General features: G+C 37.3%; 1 pseudogene; it reads left to right on the top strand.

Annotated features, from left to right (window-relative positions):
- Positions 1-3,823: 3,823 nt before the first annotated feature.
- On the top strand, positions 3,824-12,990 carry LOC116640095 (annotated as a pseudogene).
- The last annotated feature ends 401 nt before the right edge of the window (positions 12,991-13,391 follow it).

The following is a 13,391-nucleotide window of genomic DNA, read 5'->3' as shown; positions in this document are numbered from 1 at the left end:
TCTTTGGAGAAATGTCTGTTCATGTCTTCTGCCCATTTCTTGATTGGATTATTTATTCTTTGGGTGTTTGATAAGTTTTTTTTTTTTAAAGATTTTATTTATCTATTTGACAGAGAGAGACACAGCGAGTGAGGGAACACAAGAGGGGGAGTGGGAGAGGGAGAAGCAGGCCTCCCACTGAGCAGGGAGCCCGATGCGGGGTTTGATCCCAGGACCCTGGGATTATGACCTGAGCTGAAGGCAGACGCCCAACCGACTGAGCCACCTAGGTGCCCTGAGTTTGATAAGTTCTTTATAGATTTTGGAAATTAGCCCTTTATCTGATATGTCATTTACAAATATCTTCTCCCATTCTGTCAGTTATCTTTTGGTTTTGTTGACCGTTTCCTTTGCTGTGCAAAAGCTTTTTATCTTGAGGAAGTCCCAATAGTTCATTTTTGCCCTTGCTTCCCTTGCTTTTGGCGGTGTTTCTAGGAAGAAGTTGCTGTGGCTGAGGTTGAAGAGGATTCCTGTCTCACATTTAGGTCTTTCATCCATTTTGAGTCTATTTTTGTGTGTGGTGTAAGGAAATGGTTCAGTTTCATTCTTCTGCGTGTGGCTGTCCAATTTTCCCAACACCATTTGTTGAAAAGACTGTCTTTTGTCCATTGGACATTCTTTCCTGCTTTGTCGAAGACTAGTTGACCATAGAGTTGAGGGTCCATTTCTGGGCTCTCTCTTCTGTTCCATTGATCTATGTGTCTGTTTTTGTGCCAGTACCATACTGTCTTGATGATGACAGCTTTGTAATAGAGCTTGAAGTCCGGAATTGTGATGCCACGAGCTTTGCTTTTCTTTTTCAACATTCCTCTGGCTATTTAGGGTCTTTTCTGGTTCCATACAAATTTTAGGATTATTCGTTCTATTTCTTTGAAAAAAGTTGATGGTATTTTGATAGGGATTGCATTGAATGTGTAGGTTGCTTTAAGTAGCATAGACATTTTCACAATATATGTTCTTCCAATCCCTGAGCATGGAACATTTTTCCATTTCTTTGTGTCTTCCTCAGTTTCTCTCATGAGTATTCTATAGTTTTCTGAGTACAGATTCTTTGCCTCTTTGGTTAGATTTATTCCTAGGTATCTTATGGTTTTGGGTGCAGTCATAAATGGGATTGACTCCTTAATTTCTCTTTCTTCTGTCTTGTTGTTGGTGTATAGAAATGCCACTGATTTCTATGCATTGATTTTATATCCTGATACTTTACTGAATTCCTGTATGAGTTCTAGCAGTTTTGCGGTGGAGTCTTTGAAGTTTTCCACATAAAGTATCATATCATCTGCAAAGAGTGAGAGTTTGACTTCTTCTTTGTCGATTCGGATGCCTTTGATTTCTTTTTGTTGTCTGATTGCTGTGGCTAGAACTTCTAATACTATGTTGAATAGCAGTGGTGATAGTGGACATCCCTGCCGTGTTCCTGACCTTAGGGGGAAAGCTCTCAGTTTTTCCCCATTGAGAATGATACTCGCTGTGGGTTTTTCATAGATGGCTTTTACGATACTGAAGTATGTGCCCTCTATCCCTACACTGTAAAGAGTTTTAATCAAGAAAGGATGCTGTACTTTGTCAAATGCTTTTTCTGCATCTATTGAGAGGATCATATGGGTCTTGTTCTTTCTTCTATTAATGTATTGTATCACACTGATTGGTTTGCGGATGTTGAACCAACCTTGCAGCCCAGGGATAAATCCCACTTGGTTGTGGTGAATAATCCTTGTAATGTACTGTTGGATCCTATTGGCTAGTATTTTGGTGAGAATTTTTGCATCCATGTTCATTAGGGATATTGGTCTGTAATTTTCCTTTTTGATGGGGTCTTTGTCTGATTTTGGGATCAAGGTAATGCTGGCCTCATAAAATGAGTTTGGAAGTTTTCCTTCCATTTCTATTTTTTGGAACAGTTTCAGAAGAATAGGTATTAATTCTTCTAGAAATGTTTGGTAGAATTCCCCTGGGAAGCCATCTGGCCCTGAGCTCTTGTTTCTTGGGAGATTTTTAATGACAGCTTCAATTTCCTTACTGGTTATCGGTCTGTTCAGGTTTTCTATTTCTTCCTGGTTCAGTTTTGGTAGTTCATACATCTCTAGGAATGCATTCATTTCTTCCAGATTGTCTAATTTGCTGGCATATGGTTGCTCATAATATGTTCTTATAATTGTTTGTATTTCTTTGGTGTTGGTTGTGATCTCTCCTCTTTCATTCATGAGTTTATTTATTTGGGTCCTTTCTCTTTTCTTTTTGATAAGTCTGGCCAGGGGTTTATCAATCTTATTAATTCTTTCAAAAAACCAGCTCCTAGTTTCGTTGATCTGTTCTACTGTTCTTTTGGTTTCTATTTCATTGATTTCTGCTCTGATTTTTATTATTTCTCTCCTGCTGGGTTTAGGCTTTATTTGCTGTTCTTTCTCCAGCTCCTTTAGGTGTAGGGTTAGGTTGTGTATTTGAGGCCTTTCTTGTTTCTTGAGAAAGGCTTGTATTGCTATATACTTTCCTCTTAGGACCGCCTTTGCTGCATCCCAAAGATTTTGAACAGTTGTGTTTTCATTTTCATTGGTTTCCATGAATTTTTTTAATGCTTCTTTAATTTCCTGGTTGACCCATTCATTCTTTAGTAGTATGCTCTTTAGCCTCCATGTATTTGAGTTCTTTCCACTTTCCTTTTGTGATTGAGTTCTAGTTTCAAAGCACTGTGGTCTGAAAATATGCAGGGAATGATCCCAGTCTTTTGGTACTGGTTGAGACCTGATTTGTGACCCAGGATGTGATCTATTCTGGAGAATGTTCCATGGGCACTAGAGAAGAATGTGTACTCTGTTGCTTGGGGATGGAATGTTCTGAATGTATCTGTGAAGTCCATTTGGTCCAGTGTGTCATTTAAAGCCTTTATTTCCTTGTTGATCTTTTGCTTAGATGATCTGTCCATTTCAGTGAGGGGGATGTGAAAGTCCCGTACTATTATTGTATTATTGTCGATGTGTTTCTTTGATTTTTTTTATTAACATACAATGTATTATTTGTTTCAGAGGTATAGGTCTGTGATTCATCAGTCTTAAACAATTCACAGCACTCACCATAGTACATACCGTCCCCATTGTCCATCACCCAGTGATTTTGTTATTAATTGGTTTATATAATTGGCTGCTCCCATGTTAGGGGCATAGATATTTACAATTGTTAGATCTTCTTGTTGGATAGGCCCTTTAAGTATGATGTAGTGTCCTTCCTCATCTCTTATTATAGTCTTTGGTTTAAAATCTAATTTGTCTGATATAAGGATTGCCACCCCAGCTTTCTTTTGGTGTCCATTAGCATGGTAAATGGTTTTCCACCCCCTCACTTTCAATGTGGAGGTGTCTTTGGGTCTAAAATGAGTCTTTCTCTGAAGCCTCTTCTCCTTCTTCCTCCAGCTCTGAAGACTCTCCTTCCTGAGTCTCTAAGTTCTTCACCTCATCTAGTTCATCAATCTTTACTTCTTTAACAAATAGAAAGCTCAAGCCATCACTGGCTTCCCCTCAGCTCCATGCTTTGAATCTAGTGGAGTTTTTTCCACTTTTTCTTGAATCCCATACCTTCTTCCTTTCTTTATTTTTTCCTTTTGTGGGAGTACATCTTTCAGTAATTCGTTCATAAACGGTTTTGGCTAATAAAATTGCTGAGACTTTGCATATCTGAAAAAGTCCTTAATTCACTATCACACTTAAATGTTAATTTAACTTGGCATAGAACTTTAGGTTCAAAATCATCTTCCCTCAGAATGTTGAAAACATTAGTCCATTGCTTATTAATGTCCAATGTTGCTGACGAAGAGTCTGCCATCAAGGTAAGTACTGCTCCTTCATCTTCTCTGGAGTTTTTTAGAATTTTCTCTTTATTCTTTAAATTCTGAGGGATTTTTCCTCTCTTTTTTCTTCGACCAGTTCATCCTCTCCAATCTTTTAGTTCTCTCGTGTTACTTCTGTATGGATGCTACGATCTCCACAAGTGTTGTCTATATTGCTTATGGCTTCTTCCATACTTTCCATGACTTTGTCATTTTGTGATTCATCATGGGACAATTCAGTACTTTTTTCATACTGTACTCTTCAGCTTTGTCTAATTTGCTACTCAGCTCACTTATTTCTTTTCTTTTAAAAGTCAAATTTTCAGTATCTTCAGCTATTTCAGAGTTTGCTCCTTCTATTTTCTCCGCCAACCCTGTTTTTTTGTGTGGCTAAACCTTTTATTTGTGGCCACTCCCTTTTGGTACTGGAGTTGTTTACATTTTTCACTTCAGGTATTTTACTTTGTACTCCTAAAATTTCCTTTAGGTCCTTTTTAAGGGATTCCCTTATCTCTTCAACCATTAAGTCTAGATTTTCCATCAAGCCTTTAAACTTCATCAGCATAACTGATGACATGTCTTTGCATTTTAAACCTAATATCTGAGCCATCTCCTGGTCAGTTTCTATCAACTGAATTCTTTCCCTATGGATGATACTTTCCTGTTTCTTTGCAAGTCTAGCAATTTCTGACTCTACAATGGACATTGTGGATACGTTGGTTTATTTTATTTTCCTGAAGAGTAATTTTTGTTCTTGCAGGTCTGCTAGACTCCCCCAAACTCAAAAACCTTTAAAATATATATATCATCCAGTGAAGGCCACTCACCAGGAAGAAAGTTCTCTGCAGAATAGGACTTGGTCTTCCACACAGCTGCCTCAGTGCCTGGAGAAGGGATCCAGCCTAAGGACACACACGTGCATGCCAAGGGAGGAGGAAGGACGGCTTCAGCAAGTTTTGCTCTGAATTAAAATTATGTTAAATTGATAAATTAATTTGAACACTGCCACCCCAGCTTTCTTTTGATGTCCATTAGCATGGTAAATGGTTTTCCACCCTTCACTTTCAATCTGGCAGTGTCTTTGCGTCTAAAATGGGTCTCTTGCAGACAGCATATAGACTGTGGTATATATATACAATGGAATATTATGCAGCCATCAAAAAAACTGAAATTTTGCCATTTGCAATGACGTGGATGGAACTAGAGGGTATTATGCTAAGTGAAATAAGTCAATCAGAGAAAGACATGTATCATATGATCTCACTGATATGAGGAATTCTTAATCTCAGGAAACAAACTGAGGGTTGCTGGAGTGGTGGGAGGTGGGAGGGATGGGGTGGCTGGGTGATAGACGTTGGGGAGGGTATGTGCTATGGTGAGCGCTGTGAATTGTGTAAGACCGATGAATCACAGACCTGTACCTCTGAAACAAATAATACATTATATGTTAAAAAAAAAAAAAGAAGATAGTAGGAAGGGAAAAATGAAGGAGGGGGGAATTGGAACGGGAGACTAACCATGAGAGACTATGGACTCTGAGAAACAAACTGAGGGTTCTAGAGGGAAGGGGTTTGGGGGGATGGGTTAGCCTGGTGATGGGTATTAAAGAGGGCACGTACTAAATGGAGCACTGGGTGTTATATGCAAACAATGAATCATGGAACACTACATCAAAAACTAATGATGTAATGTATGGTGATTAACATAATAAAATAAAATTAAAAAAAGATTAATTTGAGGAAACTTGATATGTTTATAATGTTGAATCTTCCCATCCATGAATATGGTATCTTTCCTTTTATTTTAACCACTTTTTGTGTCTTTAAATGAAGTTTTATAATTTTTTTTCCATTAAAATTTTGCACATCTTGACTTATGTTTGTTCCTAGGTGTCATATAGGTTTTGATGTTATTATCAAAGGTACCTATCTGACCTTTCAGAATGAGGCAGGATTCAGGAAAGCTTTTCTATTGTCACAAAGCTTCCTGATTGTTTTTGTTGATATAAGGAAACATACATTTCTTTGGACATTGATCTTATATCCAGAACTTTAAAAATCCTTATTAGTTCTAATAGTTTGTATCATCTCTCGGACCATCATGTCTGAATTAAAACATTTTTTAATACTTTTTTTTTTTTAGTATTTTTTTGCCTTTAAACTTTTGTACTGGTTTGAGCCCCGGTATAATGTTGAATAGAAGTGGTGATGGGGCATCTCTGACTTTTTCATGACTTCAAATTGAATGCTTTATCATGAAACATACATTTGCTCCAGGTTTTTGGTATGTGACATATTTCTTGCCATTTTGATCACATTTTGATCTACATTATGATATCTACATTATCAGAGCATCCGCCTATTACATAAAATTCTCTGTCCCTCAAGCTCTTCTTTAGTCTTAGGCCTCCATTCATTTAAGTTGTTTGAAACTTCCTCTGTAGTAAATTCCTCAGGAAGGGCCCTTTGGAATAGTATTCCATTAGATCTTGCATGTTGATAACAGTTCATCTGTGTCTGGTATTCTTTAAAGTCAGTTTTAATGAGTATGAAAACTGTTGCTCATACTTTCGTCGCTTAAATATCTTAGTGATGCTATCGATTTTCTTTAGGAATAAAATATTGCTGTTAAAAGTCTGGTATAAATCTAATATATTTCCTTTATAAGTCACATGATCTTTTTTACTAGATGCCCAAAGGATTTTTTCCCCTTCTTCTTTAAAGTTTGTTGATTTTGCTAGGATTTTTCTTAGATATTGGTCATTTTAAGTCAGTAATATCAGGTAGTCAGTATGATGTTTCAATATGTGGTTTCAAACATTTAAAAAAAATTCAGAGGAAGTTTTTTTTTTTTAATTAAAAGTGTTTGTACTTGTTCTATTCTTTTGCTCTGGTTTTAGTTGTCAGGGACTCCTAATATCTGTATGTTAGATCTTCTTTGTCCATCTTTGTATTTGTCACTTTCCTTTAACCCTTTTTAATATCTTTATTTCCTCTGATTTAAAAAAATCCTTTTCATTTTCTATTTCCTTTAATTCATTTGTTGTGTGTTTTTTCCACCAGTATTCTTCTATTTCACTCTTAATTTCTTAAAGCATATTTTCTTTTATGTTTAATTCTTTCCTGAGTTCTGTTATTTTAGGTCTCAGCTTGAAAAATTCTGATTCATGTTATTTTTTTTCATATCCTATATAATTTTCTTAATGGGTTTTAACTAATTTTGAAATGGTAAGTTCCATGTTGATCTGTTTGTGGACATACTTTTCTGGCTTTCATCATCTCTAGAAATGTTATGCTCCTTATTGCCTCATTTCTTATAACATTATATGGGATTTGACCTTGATACTTCTCTGTTGCCCATATTTATATGAAATTAGTTATCCTGACCTTTCAGACTGAGGCAGGATTCAGGAAATTTTTTCTAATGTCACAAAGCTCCCTCTTCTGTTATTTTTATGTAATGTTAAAAAATATGGCTGCTTGCTCCCTAAGATTTTCTGACTGTCTTCCTTACTCCCCTTTGGTCTGAATCTTCTCTTTTTTAATCTTAATTTTCCTTAAATTGCTCAATTTTATTCTACTTCTAGTAGTTTCTCCGCAGCATGGTTTCTTTATTGAAAGGAAGCCCATTTCAGGATTGAGATTTCATAAGGGTTAAACTGCTCCAACCTTTTCAGTAACTTGGTTTTAGAGAGAGAAAAATTCATTCTTGGCTACATCTGGTTATCTCAAATTGGCCCACTGTGCTTCCTAATAAAAAACTATCAGTTCTTTTGGGGTTCTGATCAACATTAGACACAACACTATTTGCTTTCCTGTACTTTGTCTGCACAGATGCTAATACCATGTGTGTCTTGTGGCTGTTGGTGGTTTGTCTCCATTTGCTTGTATTGGGGGATACATTGTTGCCTACTTCTGTTGTAATTTTGTACATGGATCTTTGGTTTTGCCATTTAATTGCTGTGACTGCTTTAATATCCGGAGTGGGGGGGATTCAAACAAGATCAAAACTACACTGCCACCGTCACTATCATCTTCCCAGAATCTCTGGATTGCACTTTAAAAACAAAAACTACAAATATAGTAACACATTCAATTATTTTTTAATAACCCTTCAATTATTTTTTTAATAAGAGGTGTACCTATGACCCAGTTATGAGGAAAATTTTAATATAAAGGGTTAGAAAAAGATATACCATGCATTTATAAATCAAAATGTAACTGGAATAACAATATTAATTTAAATTACATAAACTTTAAGACAAAAAGCGTTATTAGTAAAAAAAAAAAAAAAAGTATCTTACATAGAAAACAATTCACCAGGAAGTATATAAATCATGAATCTGTATTTCCCTAAGAAAATAACCCTTAAAACTGCATAGAGCAAAAACTGAATGAATTGCAAAGAGAAATTGACAAATCTGTAATTTGCAGGGACAATTTTAACATATCAATCCCATGCATAGTACGATGATCAAAGTTGATCTAATGAATATACAGAGAGAATCCTTCATTAAACAATTACAGAATATATTTTATAAAGATGTTTGGAAGTTTATAAAATAAGAATCTGTAGAAGGTCACAAATGAAAACTTAATAAATATCAGGATTAATATTACACAGGCCACATTCTTCAACCACAAAACAAAACAATTGGACAGAAAGATTATCCCTCTTTCCAAATCCACATGCTTGGAAATTTAAAAAACACACATAATATACTATGAAACAAAGAAGGAATATAATGAAAATTTAAAATGTTTAGAACTTGAGAAGGAAAACATTCATTGCAAAACTTGAGGGATGTAGCTAAAGCTGTAGTCTTAAATGTATATGCCCAAAAGAAAGATAAAAAATTAATAAGTTAAGTGTTCCACTCAAGAAGTTAAAAAAAAAAAAAAAAGAATCACAGAATGAACTCAAGGAGGAAAAAGAGAACACTATTTTGAAAAAAACACTTATAAAACAGAAAAAAAAGGAGATTTTTAAAAAGATAAAAGATGGTTCTTTGTGATTTATCCGGCAGCCAAAATTCTAGCAAGACTCATTCTTGTAGATTTCATACAGCCTTGTTGTATCTTTTAAAGACGTTTTTTTTTTTGAGCCTAGTTCATTTGCAACAATGTAGAAAAATTCATGGCACTTCTTTGAGACCCTTTGATACTTTACTTCCCTCAATGCTGCATTTCTTGCATGCAAAAAAAAATACAAAGAAATCCTTACATGAATTTCTCTCTTCTGTTATCAGGAAAGCAAATATCACATGCATAACACATGGTAATTTTTAAAGGGAGAGTGTAACCCAACATGACAAAGGAAAATTCAGTTGCTGGTAAACAATAAATTACTTGCCAATGGATTCTTGCTTCTACAAATGCTTTCATAAGTTAATTCCTTTAACTAGCAAGATCGCCTACTGTATTTAAGCTATTTTTTTTCCTTTTAACAACTTCTGAGGAATACAACTTACCTAAAAAGTTAATAACTCCTATATAAACTGTACACCCACCAGGAATTCAAATATTGAAATCCTAGCCCTCCAGCTTTTCTCTTTAAAGCCATGACATAGGTACTTGCGTGATCCTGAGCGTAAGTGCCTCCTTCAGTGTTGAGCTCTTTGCATCTCACTCTCTTCACCCTAGTGCTGATTCTGGACACACCTTCTTTTTTTCTAAAGCCGCTCTTAAACTGTAGTAGAGCCAGCCAGGGAGTAGAGAGAGTAATCGTAATCGCATTGAACACAGTCTCAGAGGTGGTACCTTTCAATCATTTTTCATATATGAGTCTGATGAATGTTAGGTCTGTGGTGTGGGGACATGGAGGGTGAAGGGTGAAAACAGAGTCAGCCTGCGGCAGGTGATAGGATATCGGTGTCAGGCTGCCAGGTTTGAATTGATACTTGCTAACACAAATACAATTTATCTAATCTTCACAATATTGTAAAAGGGATGCTATTACGATCCCCTCTTCCAAAGTGTTCAAGGTCACAAAGCTACTAAATGGCAGAGCCAGGGTTGGCGTGTAGGCAGTCTGGGCTCTCAATTCCACTGGCCAAAAGATGACTGTTTTCAATGCCCCACTAACTGAAGATGCAGGTCCTACACCCAAGCCAGCTGCCTGGATGTTAAAACTTGGTTACACTGCAACCCTTAATTAGAAACCTAAGCTCCACCGTATAGCTGCATGGTCTAGGCTTCTTCCCCATGTTTCTCACCCTCTATCTCCATCAAATTTCCCAGTGAGAAGTTGTGCGTTGCTTATTTATCCCGGTATGTCCCACTCTATCAGGTCAGTCCAGGGACATCATTATCCTGTCTTCTCAGTGATGGGGAAAGTCAACTCATTCCAGTGCACCTTGCCATGCTCTGTATTACCAGGGGTCTTTGACACAGTCTTTAAATTATTTTTTACTCCTTTCATTCTCTATGTATTCATTTGTGGAATCAGTATGATCATGTTAACCTACCTCATAGCTGGCTCATGAGAATTAAATGAGATAATGCTTGATAGTCCTCAGGACAGTGCCTGGTATGTAATAAGCACCCAACACAGGTAACTTCTGTTGCTCATTATGGGTGTTTTATTTCCTCAAGCATCTAGGTTTACACAACCAGGGATGGTGGACATGCAAGACACCAGCTGAGCTGTCTTCATAAGCCAAAGGGATTTCCCTTGGGGCTTCCATGGATTTCTCAGCAATGAATACAGCCAGACGCAGCTCCTCTTAGGAACACAGCTCCTCATTTATTCCTATAGGCCAAGGTTCCTCTGTGTCTCCCCTCCAGGCATTCATTTGGCTGGAAAAGGAAGTGGGCCCCTAACCTATTTCTTTCCAAGGGTCTCCAGGACCTTTGTGTTTCTTTTCTTTTTTTTTTTTTTTAAAGGTTTTATTTATTTATTTGACAGAGACAGAGATAGCGAGAGCAGGAACACAGCAGGGGGAGTGGGACAGGGAGAAACAGGCTTCCTGCTGAGGTGGGAGCCCAATGCGGGACTTGATCCCAGGACCCTGGGATCATGACCCCGAGCCAAAGGTGGACGCTTAGCGACTGAGCCACCCAGGCACCCAACCTTTGCGTTTCTTATATTCTGGAAATATTTCTAAGGCACCTTCCCTTCCTGTACCCTGACATCTGGGGAGCTCACACCACCCTTTAGCTTGGGAGCAGGGAAGAGAAGATCAGACATGTTGCTGTCAATCCCTTAGACTACTTCAGAGGAAGCTCACCCATGGAATGCGCAGGGCTATCCTTGCTCTTGGCTCTGCTTTGACACTGGGAACAGGTTTGCTAACTCTTCCTTGGCTCAGGTTAGTTCTCCCCCTCCTAAGGGGTCATAGGTGGTCTAGCCGAAAGAGGGGACGTGCGGTCAAGTATGTCTGGGATGGACTATATGCCTATGACCTCAGACCCATTGTAGAAGCTCAAGTCAGACAAACTTATGTCCAGCTCTACGAGCTTAAGTTGCTCCTCTTTTTATCCTCAATTTCCGTAACTGTATGTGAATAATGTGACACCTAGGATTTCCCTGTTCCTTGCGATACAAATAAAACGAGCTCAAATATAAAAATTCCAGAACTCTCCTGGCTTTCTGAGAGTCCCTTAAGGTGCTTATCTCTCATGGTCACATCAGTGAGATTTTGCTGGACACCCTTTCTACATTTAAATTCCACCCCATTGTGCTCCTTTTCTCCCATTTCCTTGACCATCTTTATTTTCCTTGGGTTCCTGCTAACATCCACACCTTCGAGATTCCAACTTCTATTCCAAGCTCTTTATCAAGATATCTCCCCGCCCCCATATAGTTTTTGTCCTAAAGGGCTTTTTGATGGCCATTATTAAGAAAATGTATAATTTTGGGGGCACATGGGTGGCTCAGTCCATTAAGCATCTGCCTTTGGCTCAGGTCATATCCTGGGGTCCTGAGATTGAGCCCCACATAGGGTTCCCTGATCAGCGAGGAACCTGCTTCTCCCTCTCCTTCTGCTCTTCCCCCTTCTTGTGCTCACTCTCTCTTGTGTTCTCAGTCTGTCTCTCTCAAATAAATAATATCTTTAAAAAAAGAAAAAGTATATTTTTATTTCATCACATATGAAAATTTGATTTCGTTACATTGTGAAGATTAGACAGACTGATAAATGCCTGGTACTGTGCTGTGTACACAGTAGGGAGCAATACACATGCTTTAGTGGCAATTGTGAAGATTAATTGATATATGGTAAAACATTAAAAAGACTATAATACACTGTAAATGTAAAGTATTCTCATTATCAATGCTCGTACTTAATTCCTAGTAGATGTTATACTATGCAGGCCATGTTCAAAATTAGTTGAGATAATGACAGTACATGGTCAAGTTTTTATTTCTTTGTTTGAGAAACTTTTAGAGTAGGAGATATATAAAGCAAACTAAAGAAAAGTCCCTGGGTACAGGCTCAGCACAAGGACTACATGTGTCAGAACAGGGAAGAAGGGATGCCTGGGTGGCTCTGTTGGTTAAGCATCTGCATTTGGCTCAGGTCATGATCCCAGCATTGGGCTCCTTGCTCAGTGGGGAGCTTGCTTTTCCCTCTGTCTGTCGCTCCCCCCACCCCTTGTGATCTCTCTTTCTCTGACAAATAAATAAATAAAATCTTAAAAAAAAGATCAAGGAAGAAAATGAAGGTTTCATACAAGACATCATTATGAAAATGTTAAAGGAAAATAATGTAGACATTAATTCACAGAGTCCCTTCTTCGAATGGCAGTTGATGACATAGAAGAGTATATGATTGAACCTCCAAAGCCAGAATTCCAGGACCAAATTAAAAGGCATGAGGACCTAAACAGATTCTTAGTAAGATCTCACATGAGATCAGTGACAGAGCAAGATTTCTGCAGACGATCAAGGATATAACTAACACAATAAAATAATTTGATATAGTGAATAATATCCTCAAGAAATATCAGTACCAGAACTCCAGGGCAGTTGAACACCAAAAGAAAGAACTTGTAAAGTAGTCCAGAAGTTTCATGGACACTCTGAAAACCTCTTTTAAAGATGGCAAGGCAATAAATATGTTTGTAAGTGCCAACCGACTCATTCATCAAACTGACTCGATACTTCAGATCTTCCCAACTGTGGCCTCCTAGATGAACATGTTAAGAGATGTACTTCTCAGTGGCAGTCTTGACCTGCCTTATCTGTATATTTTCAAGTTTGACTGTCTAAATGACCAGTCTCTCCTGAAGGGATTGAATCCAGGATATTGAATAAGATTATTGCCATCTTTACCATATTTTTGTAAAACATAGCTTAATCATAATCTCATGCTGAGGATTTCCCATCATTTTTGCTAGTATCATTTTTTAAGAATTATATACCAAAAGAATTTATGCCTTGATGTGTCACTATATAACATTCCTTGAAAGAATTGTAAATATTAGTGTTTGTGTCTTAAGTTTTAACTTGAAAACAATTTACTGCCAGATAATGTATTTAACAGTATTTGGTGGCAAATATTCAATAAATAGTTTATATCTGTTAAAAAAAA

This window comes from Phoca vitulina, unplaced genomic scaffold (genome assembly GCF_004348235.1).
Source record: "Phoca vitulina isolate PV1807 unplaced genomic scaffold, GSC_HSeal_1.0 scaffold19, whole genome shotgun sequence".
In the NCBI taxonomy this organism is placed as follows: domain Eukaryota; kingdom Metazoa; phylum Chordata; class Mammalia; order Carnivora; family Phocidae; genus Phoca; species Phoca vitulina.
This window is presented reverse-complemented; position numbering and strand designations above follow the sequence as displayed.